We start from the raw sequence: 17,521 nt of genomic DNA, 5'->3' as shown, positions 1-17,521 counted from the left end.
ATTCTCTGAGTAGGATTGCCCTAATTTTGAGGAACACAAGGCTCAAAGCAGGTAAATCACAAAGCCAACAAGTGCAGAGTTAAAAGTTGACGTTCTCTTCGTGCACAGAGATTCATGCCTGGTGATAGGCAGAATTCCAAGATGGCCCCCAAGAGTCTCCCTCCTCTGAAGTTCCACATTCTGTATAAGCCCATCCTCAGGTGTGGATGGAACATGAGACTTAAGGATGGGGTAGTCATTCTGATTATCACATTCTGGGGTTGGAGACTCCTGACAGAAGTCAGGACTCTGAGGAAGCAAGCTACTGTTGTTGGGAGTGGACTACCCCGTGAAACACTGAGGCCAGTCTCCAGCTGTTCAAGAGTGAGCTACATACAACATCTGTGAAGAAACAGAGACCTCAGTCTTACAACCTCAAGTGACTGAATTCTGCCAACAAACTGAATGAGCTTGGAAGAAGATCTTGAGCTCTAGGTAAGAACCACAGCAGGGCCCATATCTTGACCTCAGTCTTGTGACAGGAAACAGAGAATCCAGATTTGTCACATCAGGACTTCTGACCTACCAAAACTGTGAGACAACAAATGCATGTTGGTTTAAGCTGATGTTTATGGAAATTTGTTATATAGCATAAAAAACTTATACATACTCTTTCTACTAGACTTTGCTGGGCCCAGAATCAGGAGATAGGAGCACAAGATTCTCTGTGCTGTTCTATGAGCTATTAGCCCAGAGAGATGGGTCAATTCATTTTTTAAAGAGGAGCCAATAAAACACAATTTGAAGAGATACATCTACCCCTATGTTTACTGCAATATTATTTACAATAGCCAATCTATGGAGGCAACCCAAGTGTCCATCTATAGATGAATGGATATAAAAGATGTGTGTATATATATGTGTGTGTATATACACATATATATGCCACATATATAAATGAGAGATATATATATGAAATATTATTCCACCATAAAAAAGAATGAAATCTTGCCGTTTGCAATATCACAGATGGAACTAGGGACTACAATGCTAAGTGAAATTAAGTCAGTCAGAGAAAGACAAATACCATATGATCTCACTCATATGTTGAATTCAAGAAACAAAACAAACCAGCAAAACAAAAAAGAGAGAGAGAGAGAGAAACAAAACAAAAAACAGACTCAACTATAGAGAATAAACTGATGGTTACTAGAGGGGAGGTCGGTAAGGGGATGGGAGAAATAGGGGATGGAGATTATCATGATGAAAAAAGTAAAAATAAAATACGGAAGAGCCAATGATACCTGTTTTTTCTCTTTGACAGAGTGACTGTGAGGCTTATCTGAAATGGTGTACATGAATGTCCTTTGTTGGATATAAAGTGCTATCCAAAGTGATTTTTGAAAGGTGGTATTCAAAGGTGATTTGTAACCCCCAGTCTAGTGAAGGGGGGACAACCAATCTGAAGGGAGGGTGGCCGTAATCGATATGGTCATAAGCATATATGTTGGGAAGTCTTCCTCATGGGATAGATAGAAAAGTTAGGGTAGCTCAGAACTGTGTCAGGCAGAAAGAGGTCAGGTTCATAAAGAAGGTTCTTCCGTTCAACAACAATCCTGTCCTGTAGGTCTCATAATTTTGCTTTCATATGGTTTTCTTTAAAGTCAACAACTCTCATGTCAACAAGTTCCTTCTAAGATTTATGAAAAAGATTTCACTTTTAGAGAATGAGCATTCCCTACCCTCTCCCGCCTTCTGAGAAACAATGGTGCCGTTAGCTCTTCCTCGAAGTCTGCTGGAGCAAAATGAAATGAAAAGGTTATTTAATGCTCAAATATATGCTATTGGATGAGAAATGAGAGGCTGTTTCTTTTACAGTGTCATTCGCATTTATTCAATTTGACTATGTAGATGCAAATTTTGACCTCCAAGTTCTATCTTTTTCCTGTAGATATTTTGCTTTTCGTTTTGTTTTGTTTTGTTTTCCTGCGGGTATTTTTGTTTTATTTCCTAGGCTCAAGGTTCTCAAAGTGTCTCAGTTGCTTTAGTGGCCTAATTGTGCAGTGGCATATTTAAAAGTCATTATTTTCTTCATCTATTAAATGCAGCCCAGAACAGTTTAAAAAGTTGGGTGAGGCATTTTTGCAAAAGCATTTATGGTGTGGGCTGCCAAGGAATGTGCAGCTGCAGGGGCTTCTTTGTCTAATCTCAGACTTTTACTTGAAAACGTATTAAGGGTGGATACCTGTGAAGAGGAACCAATTTGATCTCCCAAGAACTACAAGCATTGCAGAGAGAGACACAGGATTTGTTTGAACATGCTGAATCTATTGATCCTGGGGAAATGTTAGCACTTACAAAGTAGCCTTTTTATATTGAAATGAGTTGCCTTAGTTTGGACTGCACCTGCTATCTTGCTAGTTTTTAACATCTTTGAATAATGTATCCTTAACAGTGGTGTATTGTAAATATTTAAGGAACTCATGGGGAAGGGGAAGGCACCTGATTTTGTTACCTTTGCCAATTTCCTTGGTGTAAATACTCCCACCATATCTAATTTCTGGCAACCGCAGTGACATCCCCAAATGTGCCGTGTCACACCCCCCTGCGTTATTTTTACCATATTTACAATAAGCAAATAATCTCAAAAGCAGAGATAACAAGATGGAGGGAAATAATTAGAAAATGGCAACTTTTGAGTCTTTGTTACCTTTTAAAAATATCAAATTTATTTTATTGTTGGTTTATAGCATTTGAATTTTAATCATGGCCATGGTTCACAAGCAGCTCTAACACACCACAGAGACAAAGTCAAGAGGATTGACTGTGTAACTAGATGATAACACTGGGGTCATTCTGCTTCAGTTTTGATGGAAATACCAAAGTCCAAGAATAAGCTGATCAGTTCCAAGTGCACTATATTAAAATATGAGTTACTAGGCCACCCATGTGGGATGTGCCAAGAGTAGGGGGGATGAACCCAAGTTGGCCAGCATCACCTCCTTCTAGTTGGGCTGGAAGAGATGGGGAGAGAATTTCTTTGAAAAAAGATTGTTGGATGTACTTCAGCACACACAACAACAGGGCTTCAAGGGGATGTCTCAGGGGACTCACAGGCACAACCTTCCCCTCCCCCACCCCCTACCCTCTGGCCAGAGTTTGAAAACATAAGGACTGGGATATGACCCCCACAAAGAAGGAAGCGTAAAGGCTGTGGCCACACCACTGTGTCTTATCACAGAGTTAGGAGGACTGGGATAGGACAAACTTCACTTCCAGTGGTGGTAGGGAAAGGTTGTGTTTTTGGAGCTCAGATGTGGACCCTGTAAAAAGGAGTCAGCCTGGGGTTGCCTTAGAGGAGATCTTACTCAAAAAGCAGGTAGTGACCTGGAGAGGTGATGTGACCCAAACAGCGGACCTCTAAGGAGGCAATGGTAATCAGACAATGGCCTATGTCAAGGTGGTAGCAGTCAGAGGTCCCTGGTGAAGAATAAATGAGGAGCCAGCAACAGCCTTGACTGAGAAAAAGAATCCACTTGGAGCATCTGCCTTCCTAGGCCATCAATGTTTTGTCGAAGCTCTTCCTGTCATCTTCTCTATCCCTTGATCCAACTTTACAGGGGTCAGGACCAGCAACTAGAGGGAAGAAGGCAAGTGAGGAAAAGGGGGTAAAAACAGCAGTGCCCATGCTCAACTAAAGTCTACACAGAAAGCTTTAAATTGGATTAAAATGATTTTTATAGCATGTTGGGCTAATAGTCATAGGGTTAGAGACTGGGTCATTTTAAATGCCAAAATGTAGGACTGTTCACTTATTATCCAAGACCAGTAGAAAAGCTAGACAGTATTTCTTCTTGGGAAGGGATGAGGAGGGAAGGGTTCCAGAAATCAAATTTGAAGAGTAGTGGAAAAACAAAGCTAGAAGTTCGGTTTCTTCTGATAACCCATTGATGTGTCATCAGTCAGTCCACTAATTACAAAGGTATTTTTGGAAGATTTTCTGAATATATACACATCTCCAATGTTTGAACCAGTTGCTACTTAGAAGAATGAAGTCACATTTGTTGGCATTGGGATTCTCTGAGGACAAACAATAATAAAAAAATCTTAGAGTAACTTTGGGAATTAAATATTAAAGTACTCCACAAATTGTTGAGGGCTAAACTTATCATTCTCACTAATTGGTAAATCTAACTCCCAAAAAGAGGAAACGGCAAGCTGATTTATAAAAGTTAGAGTGGATATGATTTTTACCATAGTCTCTCTAAACGCTAACACAGTAAGAAGTCAAAAAGAGAACGTTAAAATACCTAATTATCTTCAGTTACAGAATACTAGACAACCGATTCCTTCTGGATTGCCTAAGTCATTTTTTTGTTCAGAACTGTACAGAATACCCAGCCATAGAATTCTTGCTAAAAGGAATTTCAACTTTTACTTACTCGATTTCATGAATGTAAATGTAATTATAGTGTGGAGGAGTTATTTTGGGGGATGGGTTGGGAACAAGTGTAAAAGCTCCCAGATTCTGTGAAACAGCCTCGTGTCTGTTCCACTCACTAGCAGAAATTATATTTGCAAGAATGGCTAAGCCCAGAAAATTCTGTCAGGTTACTGGACACAGAGGCCACACACTCTCTTCCCAGGAGAGTTGTGTTGCCAAGGTAAAGCCCTCACTCAGACCATGTTGTCTAAAGAAGGACACGGGTTGGTAGAAACAATCGTCCAGTAACAGAAGCAAGAAGGGGAAGGTGAAAAAGTGATATAACAACACTGTGATGTCCCTTTCAATTAGCAAATATTGCTCTCTTTGATAGATATTTAAACTGAAATGCCCACAGGGACTAGAAACATTGAGGAAGAAAAAGAAAAGCAGGCAGTTGTGAAAATAGACTACAGCACAAATGTTCTTGTAAATAGCTACTAATGGCCTGCTTCAGTGGAGGGGGGGACAAATAAGGGATGGGGAGGAGTGTGGCAAATGGGAGAGTAGCCCAAGTTGGCGCCTGATGACTGTGTCACATGAGAAAGTAGATCCAGCAGCCAAACATCCAACCTTTGTAATGTTCTGATATTTTAAATGTTACCAACTAATTTTATTATTATTACTTTTATTTTTATTATTATGATGATTATTTTAGAGAGAGGGAAAGCGGGGTGGGGGGAGAGAAAAAGGGAGAGAATATTAAGTAGACTCCTTGACCAGTGCAAAGCCCGATACAAGGCCCAGTCTCGATCTCACAACCCTGAGATCCTGCCCTGGGTGGAAATCAAGAGGCAGACACTTAACCAACTGATCCACCCGGGTACCCCTTTACCACCTAATTCTAAAAATGGCAAACATTGAAAAAAAAAAGTTGAAAACACTGTGTTGACCACATAAAACGTGGGTGCTCTATGATCCGTAGTATGTAGTATGATGTAGATGATAGTAATAATGAGAAGAGTAATAATTCAGTCTTGTTCAAATTCTTTTAGATGTCTTTTCTAGTGCTAGAACTAAATGATTCACATGCATTAACTGTTTTCATTCAAACATATATAACACCACATTAACAACAAAAAGGGTCAAATGTAAATTTCATGACATTCTGTTTTTGTGTTTTAAGAGCAAGAATAGTTGACATGAAATAATTCTAAATAACTGTTCTCTGTTCCTATTACATCTTTAACCATTGGGGAAGGCACCCAGAATGGAGACTAGGTCACATGGGGCAGGACCTTGTCTACCCTGATCAGGTGAATATGGAGAACTCATGAACATTTACGGGAATACATGGGAGATCAGAACTATTTACCAACTGCCAGACCCCTGTGCTTTTCATCACCTACTGCCAAACAATGTATTAGTTGTGGGAAGTATGCAGGGATATGAAAAAGATACAGTTTGTAATGTCCGGGAATCCCTCAATGTGCTATTGCCATCTTGTCTGAAGCAAAACTCCAAGGAACGAAGGTCCCCCTTTTAGAAAAGACCCATGAAGCCTGCTCCACTGAAATGTCAAAAAAAATCTTCCCATTAGATCATGCTCTCCCTAAATTTTACCTACTTAAAACTCTCTTTCGAAACAACAACAATAAGTAAAGTCTCTCTGCAAAGGAAAACATAGCAATTGCTGAACACTATAATCTGGTCTCATTTTTCTGGATTCTCTGCCATAGTCCTTAAAACATCACAAGAAGTTACTGGAGGCAAGAAGGTTGATGAGATAAGAAAGAGAAAGGGAAGGACAGAAGGCTAATGCATGCATTTTATTATTTTCTGGGAGGTCAGTCTTAGATTTCCTATTTTATTAACTGAAGTCATTAAGGGCCAAGAAATTAATAGAGCCACTATACCATCTCTACACATGTACACATACACACACACACACACACACACACACACACACACGCTTCACAAAGATTGTGTTTTGTTTGTGGACAGATTGTGTTTACTGTGGGAGTGGCATTCCATTTCTAGTCATACCAACAATGGGGAAACACTGGAGCCTCTGGAATGCATGATGCTGGAAAAATCAGTCCTGCGAGTGTGAGGACAAATCATTCCTCCTTGTTTTGCCATCCTCAGCCGTGCCCAAAGACCATGTGCCTGGGGCTCAGGCAGGGTTACCCGTTGGATAGAGACAACATGACTGAGCAAAGCTAGCCCATGGCTACCCCAAGGCTAACAGGGCTGTCAGTCTCACCGGCACGGATAGGATCTTGTTCCCGTGCCTGTGTGGTCGCTCCTCAGTGTCCGGGCCCACCGAGGGCTGACCTGGAAGTGGCACTTCAGCTCCATCTCAGGGGAAGTGGAGGCTGAGGTTGTGTGTGCAGTAGGCCCAGAGGTTGTGCAACCCTCAAAGGTGGGCCTGCAGCTTCCCACCGGGCAGCTTTTCCTGGAGCAACGGAGCCAAAGACACAGGTGTCCCGGGGAGCTGGGACAGCTCCAGAAAATAATTTCTGAGAGCCTAGGTGCCGAGACAGCAGGGTTTGGCATTCCCGAGGCTCGGTACAGCTGCTTCTCCAGTCCGACCTCGTTCTCAAGCCAGTGCTCCCAAAATAGCATCTCCTCAGCAAACTGGCGCTGCCGGCGGCCAGGAAGGAAGAAGTTGAGCGGAGACAGTGGAGCTTCAGCATACCACTTCCGGGTCACATCCTCCTGGTTCTTGGTGTCTTCCCGAGAAATATGTAGCAGCCCCACGAGCGGCTTCTTCCTGAGCAGAGACATGAAGGCCAAGTTGTCCGCCCATGTCGGGCTGACAGATGATCATCAGCATTGTACTTCTCTTTTCAAAGGTGAGTGATGATCTTGTGTGGTACCGAATGATCTCTTCATGGTTGGTCCGAAGGACAAGCAGAGATCCTGAAGGGCTCTGTCAGGGGTTGGTGATCTTGTGCACCTTGAGTGGGCCACCAGTAAATCTGGCATGGGTCGGATGGCTAGGCTGCCCAGGTCCAGTGACGGTAGCTCCCCACCACCCTGACCAGCAGCACCGTTCCATGGACGCCACCGTCCCTCCCAGACAAAAACAGTTTCTTTAAAAAGCTTTTTTTCTTTCCCCTTAGCAAACAGTATAAGCACTCTTTAGTTGAATGTGTTTTTAAAAGTACCTGAGATAGCATATAGGCAAACCCCCTTTTTAAAAGGTTTTGTGGATTTTTCAAATAGTTTCATCATAATAGAATTGGATTGTAATGGCTATAATGAAATCATCACTAGAAATTATTTTTTTAGTTTGGAGGCCTTCATGATGACATAAACTTGATGTTCAGTTCCTAAAGTGACCTAGCTAGGAAGCGTATTGATCTCAATAGGAAATGTAGAGACAGTCCAAACATTCTTCCCCTCCCTGTCATTTCTCTGGGATGCAGTATTGTCTTTGATTTACTATTTTGGCTGAGGGGAAGGGACAGTTTCAGAGATTTCTACTTGGCTATTCCTGGCCTCTTGGATAACTCTGACCTCCTCAGGCTCAGAACCAATGGAGGGGGTCAACGAGCTACAAAGTATATCTATTTCAGTCACACATTTGGGAGCCAGGGAAATGACCACTGGGTTTGTCCACAGTCCCAGTGGACTCACTAGGAGCCAGACCCAGGCCGGAATTCCATTTATTATTTAGCTCCCATGTGATCCCATGAGTTTAGGGAGCCAAGGAAATGCTTTGAGTGTCTGGGTGGCATTGTCCCTTTCCCCTAGTAAATGGCCATAAGTTTCTTTAGGGAAGGACGGTCGAATCATTACTGTGTTCACTTGCTGTGGTATTTCAGGGTCCTTCTTCCTGGGAACCTAGCCTCTTCTTTAGGTTACAGGTCCAAAAATTGGCTCAGGTTCAGAAATATTGGGATGAGTGTCGTCAGCCTCCTGGTTATCTATCCTTAATCTCTTTTGATTTAATGGATTAAGTAACATCCTCCCTCAATGCCCAGCTATTTTGCCCTTAGGGACACTGTTCTATTAACAATGTCCGTATTACTCTGAGCATAGACCCCCTCTGTCTGCCTTTATGACTTTGCCTCTCTTTACCATAATTATGTCTCTCTTGGGCAGGGGATCTTATCACTCCCATTGCTACCAAGGATGACCTCTCCTACCACCAGCCATGGCTTACAGAGGACAGTTACCACTGACCTTAAAGATACTGGTGCCTCCCTACCAGCATATCCCTGTTGCTTGGCAAATGGTGCTCCTCCCATGTTTCAGCAGAACGACCTCTGGTGGTTTCCAGGCCCTGTGTAGGTTATCTGCTGTCACATGCCCATTTCACTCAGCTTTTAAAACCTCTCACTGTCCATCATGACAACTCTGGCACGGTTACCTCACTGAGTGTGCTCAATTCTTAAGAGGCATCTTAGTTGTGTGTTTGTGCTATCTGCCAGGGTCCTTGCCCGAGTAGTTAAATCCTATTTCTGGATAGACTAACCATTACACCGCCTTGCATTCCACTAGCCTTCATCAAGCATTCACCTAATCCAGACCAGAGCATCTTCATAAGCTCCTGCCTGTTCAACAGCTCTTTGAGGGTGCAGACCCCTTCTCCCCTTATCAGGCCCAGTATGTCTTTGTTTGGGTTATACCGTGACTGAATCTAAGCTATTGACATCATAGCAAGTAAGAGAAAATGCTAGCCCTTAACATGAAGAGAGGGCCCCAGGTGTAGGCTCAACAGGTTCAGGGGAATCTGGGAATTCATGATTCTCCTATACATAAATCCAGATGTCCTGTCCATGTGCCAGGGTCAGTCTCCCCCTGCCACCACAAACCCTTCCTTCCAGAGCCCTGAAATTGGCATAACAGATCTGTCTTGTTTGGGAGCTTAACCTTTTGAGCTCTGCTACTGTTATGATTAACTCCTGGTTTGTCCTTCAGTTTTCTCTGCCCTCCCTCTGGGAGACGAAAGGCTCTTTACGCTACCAAGGAGCCTGTCTCTGGCTTTCACTCTGAGGTTTTAAATGTCAGTCACTCTTAGCGCTTTGTCATAATTGTTTTATCCAGAGCGTCAGTTGAGCGTGGGTATAGCTGACCAATCCCATCATCCTCATCGTTACTCTTTCCCATTTCCTAAATTCCTATTACACCACACCCATCAGTGATTTCCATTCCACTGGGCACTGTTTTACCATCCCAGTTCACCACTGGCAAACGTGGTGAACACAATTGCACTACGCCCTTGTACCAGAGGTTACCAGGTACTATGTGGTATGGTGTTCTTTTACCAGAGGGCACTGTCTACCCCAGGGAAGGAATTCAGATGGTCAGCCAAGAACTGTTTAACTCCATGGCAGCATCCACTTTCTCAGCCATTCGTCGTACTGACTGGCACTGGTTGGGTTCTCCAGGAGGCAGACCCTGAGATGGAGTTGAAGTTCAAGAGTTTAATTATGGAGTCTCTTGGGATCACTTCCTGCAGAAGAGGAGAGATGATGGCAGTATTGGGCCGAATGAGAAGTCAACCTGGAATGCAGCCTCCATGGAGCCTGCAACAGACGGTGTGGGGACCTCCAAAGCCGGGGTGGCCCTTCCTGCTGTCCAGAATTGGGCTTTATATCCCAACACTGACAAGTCACTGGATGCCGGCATTCAAGGAAAGGGTCATGGCCCTTGGTAAGGCAGCTCTCTTCAGCAGATGCAATCCCGAGAGAGGGGCTGACCGCTGAGGGCTCTCTGCTGGCAACACTCCCAGCAGCTGGGAGAGGAAGTCTTTCATCTCTGGAAGGGGTTCTGGGTGGCGCATCGCAGTGTCTACCACACCCCGTATTCTAGGCTATGTGAAGCAGATATTCTTGGCTCTGGGAATCTCTCTTTGCAAAGGTGAATGTTAATATTAAACATTTTCACATGTGAGCTACATAATACTCTAGTTCTGATTTTACTTCCCAGGTAATTGCCATTAGCTTTTCAGCTTCCTCCCCCAGAACCCTGTATCATGCGTGGTGTTGTCGACTCACAATAGCGTTCTCTAAACCCACAAGTCAGGAATAGGACAGTGTCTTGGGGGACACTGGGCCCTGAGGCCCTGCATTGCCTTTCTCCCTTTTCCATCTGGCTGACCCTTTGAGGCCTGACTGATGTCACTACTGCTGTGACATTTTCCTCTAGTCCTCTGGGTCAGGACTGTCTGCAGTCTCCTTTCCTGTAAGTATCTGGTAGCATAGTACTTACGGTGCCATATTCATAATGCTAAGAGCTCAACTTGGGAGACAGACTCCCCTCAATGTAAATCCCCACTCTCACGTTTTGCAGCTATATAACCTTGAGGATGTGATGCACCCTCTCCCTGTCTCAGTTTCCTCATCTATAAAAGAGGGATCCACCTCACAGGGTTATTGTGGAGATGAAATGAATTAATGTGTACCAAGCACTTAGAATTGTGCATGCACAATTTATGCTCTATGTCTTGGCTATTATTTCCCTGTATTCTATATTGTATCTCATTTATTGGCTCATAAGGGACAAGGACCATTAAATAGCCAAGTGTTGGTTAGCACAGTGCCTGGCACAAAAGACAGAAATAAGTACTCATTGACTAAAGTTGACTATCTAAGGCCTAGAAATCTGTTACCTAGCACAAGGATAATAATAAATTGCCCTCACTAAAAGCTGACAACTATATATTTCTTATAGAAGTATTTGTGTGTATGATGGCAGTGTTAAGCTCCAATGTTTTCTAAAGTGTCTCTGTGGAACACCAGTTCTGTGAAATAATCCACCAAAATGAGTTCAGTGGTCAACTAAGCTGGAGAAATAGTACAGACACTATTGGATTCACTTTAGAGTATTTAAGGCTCTGAGAAGTTCTACGGTGATATGACTATATGTTTTAATGGAGTCACAAATCCTTTGATAGTTCTCTCTTCAAGTATCAGAGTTTACCCTCCTCCAGTTCATACAGGCCGAACTTAGTGGCTGATTCTAATGACTAGAGGATGGCAAGTGTACCAGTGTGTGCTTTCCTAGTCTGAAGACTTGATCATAAAAGGAAATGCAGTCTCTACGCATAGGCAGTTGCTATGTGTCAAAGAAGGCCAAGTGGCAAAGAACTAAGGCCTCCCTCCAACAGCCTTCTTGGGAGTGGATCCTCCAGCCCCAGTCAGGCCTTCAGATGATTGTAGCCCTACATGGCACTTTGACTGCAGCCTATGAGAGACTTTGAGCCAGAACCACCCAGCAAAGCTGCTGAATTTTGGAAAAATGTATTATATAGCAACAGATAACTAATGCAGAATGAAACATGTTTAACTTTATATAATCTGATGTCTGACCCAGGATAGTCATCCACATAATACTCATCTAACATGGCAGCCCAAACTCTTGTTAGAATGTTAAAAAAAAAAAAAAATCACTGTACAATTACACATTATCAAGTTTCTCTAAAGCTCTGTTTTAAATATTTTAGAAATATTTTTCCTTTTAAATTGTTCTATAATTGATTCCTTTTTTTTAATGTTTTTCATTTTAGTTCCAGTATAGTTAACATAGAGTTTTATATTAGCCTTAGGCATACAAGACAGTGATTTAACACTTGCATACATTATTCAGAGTTCATCCCCTATTTCCCCATCCACCCTCCACCTCTGCCCTAGCATCCATCAGTTTGTTCTCTGTAGTTAGTTAAGAGTCTGTTTCTTTGTTTGCTGCTCACTCTTTTTTTCCCCTTTGCTCATTTGTTTTTTCTTCAATTACACATATGATCTGCAATTAATTCTTAGAAGCAAACAAACCAACCCACTATCATATTATTATCTCTGGATTTTCTGAAGACTGGATTTAACATCCTTGCTTTGCTAAATGCCATTGTTAAGAAGAGCCTACTTCACTTTCACTAGCCATAGATTCATGTGTGGCTTTAAAAATACTTCGCAGTTTTATTATTGATGGGCACTTTAATGGGCCTTATTACCTAGATTCAAATCATGTATTCAATATTGCATCAAAAATAAAATAATTCAAGAAATTCTTGGAAGTGATTTTTTTCTCAAAAAAATTTCCAGTTTAATATTATTACTGTATCAGTTTTTAGATGCCCACTTAATAAAGTAGTAAGTAAATGATAAAAGCATTGATGCAGGCTTTATTTTAAAGGCATATTCAGATCTATGCCTCATAGTATTCAAAGCACACTGAGATTGATTAGTATTGTCCTTGGGTGGTTTATCGGAGGTTTAGGTTATCCATAATAAACTTGCTTTTAAGTTCAATGCAGTTAGTATGGAATCTGCTTAATTATAGCTTTTTAGACATTTCAATTTCCTCTACTTAGTTCGCATGAAGACAAGCCCTTTGAAGATCAAATATTTAGCCACCTCCCTACTTTAAGGATGTTTTGAGAGAGCAAAGATTTTTTTGTCAGTTAAGAGAAAGCAGACATTTTCTAGTATTGTGTTAAGGGAAGAGCTGGATGGAAAAACTGGATGGGGTGGGGGACGGGAGGGGGGTCAGGCATCTTTCTCTCCACCCAAACCGCACCTCCTCAGGATGTCTTCATCATTTTCTCTGAAGTGAATATCTAGACCACCAGACACACCAATTTTCAAATGTAAGAACCAAACACATTCCAAAGCCAACTGTGAAGAATCTTTTTTGTTTCATGGCTGTTTTACATTAACCTAATCTCTCATCTTCCCAAATACTTTGAATAAGTGAGAAGACCTGACAGTTAAAGAGTACAATTTCTTCATAGTCGGTTAACTTTCTCAAGTTACTTTTCCTCAGTTTCACAATGAAAAATCAATGCCAAATAATATGTATTTCTATCATTAGTGGCTTTGGACTTTAGAATTACAGATTCTAAGATAACTGTAATAATAGATAGCAATGAGTCCGTGTTCGACCCTTTCCACATGTCATCTGTCTTTATCCCCAAAACAGTCCTGTGAAACAAGAGGTATTTCAGCTCTGCCACCCAGAAAGGAGACTGAGGCCCAAAGAATTCACTTATATTGGAGCTTATAGTTGAAAATAGATTTGTCTTGGCATCAAAAGTGCAAATAACTGTAGGAACTACTGTAACCTTGTTATAATCATTTTTGGCCCTTTAAATTAAAATAATCTGTTTATAGGATGTCCTTTAATTGACAGAATTGTTATATATAATACTAGTATGAAGACAGAAAATACAGTTTGCATAAAAGATTATATCTAATTTCCCATTATACCTTTACACACATCAGGGATATCAGTTCCACAATCAACTATGATAATTAGAGAAACAACAAATGCCCCAGAGGGAGCATTTTCTAGTGATTATATCATAGATACATAATAATATCTTTATAAGCTAATCAGGAAAACATTCTCAGAAGCATATTGTTCAGGTCAGTGATTTTACAAGAATTCCATAGGATGAATAGCCCCTCTGTCAGAATAAAAGTTGTGGAGCAAATTCCATTATAATTCTCTTTTCTCAGTCACTTGGAACTTTCTCAAAAAGTCTCTTTCCAAGTGAAACTGTCCCTGGTGGCTGCCTCCCAAATGTGATTTTTTTTTTTTTAAGTTAAAGGAAAATTTGTTTCTCCATCCAAGAAGGAAATAGTTATTCAACCACTTTTTCAAAGGCTTTTAAGTATAAATACCTCAAAACTCAAACTTTTAAGTACTTAAAATTCTATATAAAATTAGGTAGCACTCAATTATTCTTTTTTGCTATATCGTATGAGAAATTAGATATAAAATTCATTTTGGAATTTTACAAAGTTCAATAAATTGTTTACTGTAGTCTGATCTGGACTAAAAACAGGACTGGTTTTCTAGAGCTACAGTTGGATGGAATTTGACTAAACATTTGAGTAGAGTCTGACTCGTAGTGGTTTATCTAGATAACCAGTCATGGCTTCAGGATAAAGCATTACAGGCTCCCTTATTCAAATTCCATTCAAGGCTGTGGCAAAGCTGGCTAAACTGTCCCTTTAGTATTTCTCTCTGTGCCGTTAGTGACTTGCCTCTACTGAGAGAGGTCTTCCTTGAGTTAAGCTCAGCAGCTGCTTTGAACCTCAGTCACCAAGATCTCCTCGCAGCTTTAAGACTGACCAAGTAAACATCTCTACCCCACCTCTCTCACCTGAGAATACAGAACACTAGACTTGCATGCAAATTAATTCCCAGTGGTTGACATAAGTGCCATTTCAGACAACTTTGTAGGGTAAGGAGACACAGGTACTTAACTATTTCAAAGAGCCTTTCACCCACAAAATCTGTTGAACTGGACCTTGTCAGATATTAATCAGAACAAAGAAAATTCACTTTGTACCATGTGCATAAGAAAGTTAAGCCAGACAGCAAATTCATAGGCAATCGAAATGTAGCAGTGTTCTGATCACCCAATCTGTTTGTTTACGCCTGCTACCAGAACTCGAAAACTAACCTGTGCTACTCTTTGTTGTGGTATTTTAGAAGCAACAAAGATTAAAGGTGATAGTAAATTATATGCTGTTTTAGGTAAATTGGTTGGCTGCAAATTATTTTTAAAAACATAAATTAGCAAACTAGAAATACTTCTTTTATGTTCTGAAGTCTGAAGGCAATTGATTTTGGTTGGAATAGTCCCCAGTGGCAGGGACCACCTCTTTTTAGGTGATTGTCTTGTTGGGAAGCCTTTTTCCAAGATCACTTCATGTTCAAAGAAGTGTCCCCCAGCTTCAGACACTATGAGAAAACACAAAGAAGCGTACTCTTGGACTCCTTACTTCCATTTCCATTCCGTTGTCTAGAACTCACCAACTCTTACCTGGCTGCAAAGGAAGTTGAGAAATGTAAGAAATTCCTTTATTCTGGAAAGTTATGCCTCCAGCTACGACTCAGGATTTCTCTTTCTGACTGAGGGGGAAATAGATATTTTAGGTAAAGCTAAACTTTTAAAGCCATATGTGTGATTGATGAATAAAATAAAATAGGAGAGTTATAGCAATTGCAAAAAAAATAAAAGAAAACGAGTAGGAGAGACTTGGCAAAGACTGAGCTATTTGAACTAGATGAAGGAAGAACATAAAAATTGATGATTGTGGACTACTTTCCCAGGGTCTTCTCGGGGTCTTGGAGGTTAAATATATTGAGAGTTAAGATCTAGCTTAAAGATCTGCTCATTCCAAAGCAAAGTGGATATTTGGCAACTAATGAGTAAATTCAGATTGTACAGAGAAAGTTCCATATTGAATCAAAAATTGTCCTGGTTGCTACTCTATGGTATGTTTATGCTTAAATATTTATGATCTTCCAGAAAGATCTTATTCCTATGAAAATATGTGTAATGTCATCCTTTCTATTTAGTACTTGGTGTTAGTGTACATTGCTCAAATATTTTAATAACTTAAAATTCCCATTTTTCACTACATTTTTCTATTTAAACAAGAGAAAATTATTTTTGCTTAATTTAACATAGAAAATAGAGTATATAATATGCAAGTGAGTCTTTTAGGAAATACACGATGAGTAATTTGAGTCATCTTTAGGAGGCTGTGGTTAAGAGTGCAGATTCTACTATTTACTCAAGATGTGACATTGGGAAATCCAATTTCTCTTGAGTTTCAGGTTGCTTGTTTGAAATCAGCAAGATACCTACTTCTAAGGATTTTTATGAAGATTCATAAGCTTATATGTGTATACTTGGCATACACCAAGAAATCAAGGAATTTAAGGACATAGTACAGAGTCCAGTTCATAGTTCAGTCCATAGTTCAGTCCAGTTACTCATAATTTGATGCTTATGCTCAGCTTCTTCTACCAAGAGTCAAAGAAGTTGACTGACTTAGAGTTTTCAAACTGAGCTTACCTTCTTAAAAATTTCTAATATTTTTGAAACATTATATGGATAATTACATATAAAAACATGTATTCATATGCTTTAGTGACAAAGTAAACAGGTAGAGGTTAGAGATACATGATTTTGCTGAGTGAGGTCTATCATTCACTGAACCACTAAATTCTAAAGAGTCAGCTTTTCTTTTTCTTGTAAACTTTGTCTCTCTCTCTCTCTCTCTTTTTTTTTCCAGTTAGAATTGCATGTTTGTAATTTTTTCTTGGCTGCCAAGGATATTCCCTTCAAAACATTGCAAGTTAGTACATTGAAATAGATCTGTATCTGTATCTTTATCTGCATCTGTGTGTTTGAAAAGTTTTGCCACTCACACGGAAATTGTATCTTTTAATAACTTATCAGTGGTCTGAGACCTACGAAAAGAGCCTTGTTCAAGATCTAATGAGCTCATGTACAAAGATTGCTTTAGCTTCCAGTTCTGAAGCCCAAGTTGCATTGCATTTGCTCTTATGGAGCAATATATTATCTTGAAATGAACTGTGGAAGCACTTTGTTTTTAGTTGTGCTAACATGAAATTTTAGAGGATGAATATATCACAGTGAAAAACTGGAAAATGTGAAACATTGTGTCATTTGTTTGCCTTTCATATAAACATCAATATTGCTATTTCCAAAGAAAATAGGGAAGAATATTAATTCTGATAAAAAAAATAAGTATTGTTAATGAGCCAGGCACATGAGATATTTGGCTTACAGTTTCATTAAATAAAAAACTCTACCAATAGAAAAATATCGTGTTACCTTCGGGGTCTATTCCATTTTTTACATAGGCGAAACCTCCTCTGCTTTCCTGGGAGCATGTTTCAATTAAGCATGATGAACATATTTCAATTAAGGTTTATATTTCATATGTATTTTTACAGGTGTTAGTGGCTAGATCCACAAATATATTCAAGAGTTGCATGGGTGTATAGAGGGTCCCATTCTGTGTTTCTGAGAGTGCAGATATATGAAACTCCAAATGTCTACAGAGCCAGGAGTTAGAGTTGACAAGTTTTTCTTATCGAAGTCATGTCAACATATTGCCAAACTACTACATGTTCTTGTCAAATTGCTGCCAGTTTTTCGAGTCCAAAATCTGAGCGCTGCTCCATCTCAAAAGCCACCTTTTCATGGGAGTTAACATTATAGCGTAAGTTTCAACCATTTTCTGGCTCACGGTTGCAGGTGAAGTTCTTTCTGGAGATAAGTGAAAAGGTAAATTAAGATCCTGTTAACCTACACTGTTGGATGGACTCAGAGACTTG

At 40.4% G+C, this 17,521-nt stretch overlaps 1 pseudogene across 1 annotated transcript; it reads right to left on the bottom strand.

Moving 5' to 3' along the window:
* Nucleotides 1–6,497: 6,497 nt before the first annotated feature.
* On the bottom strand, nt 6,498–7,466 carry LOC309870224 (metaxin-1 pseudogene; annotated as a pseudogene). The gene is made up of 2 exons: nt 7,247–7,466; nt 6,498–7,178 (listed from the first exon to the last, which is right to left on the bottom strand). The product of its transcript is annotated as a metaxin-1 pseudogene (transcript).
* Between the last annotated feature and the right edge of the window lie 10,055 nt (nt 7,467–17,521).

Source organism: Mustela nivalis (genome assembly GCF_964662115.1).
Source record: "Mustela nivalis genome assembly, chromosome: 7".
Lineage (NCBI taxonomy): Eukaryota > Metazoa > Chordata > Mammalia > Carnivora > Mustelidae > Mustela > Mustela nivalis.
The sequence above is the reverse complement of the archived record's forward strand: the minus strand, read 5'-3'. Positions and strand labels throughout refer to the sequence as shown.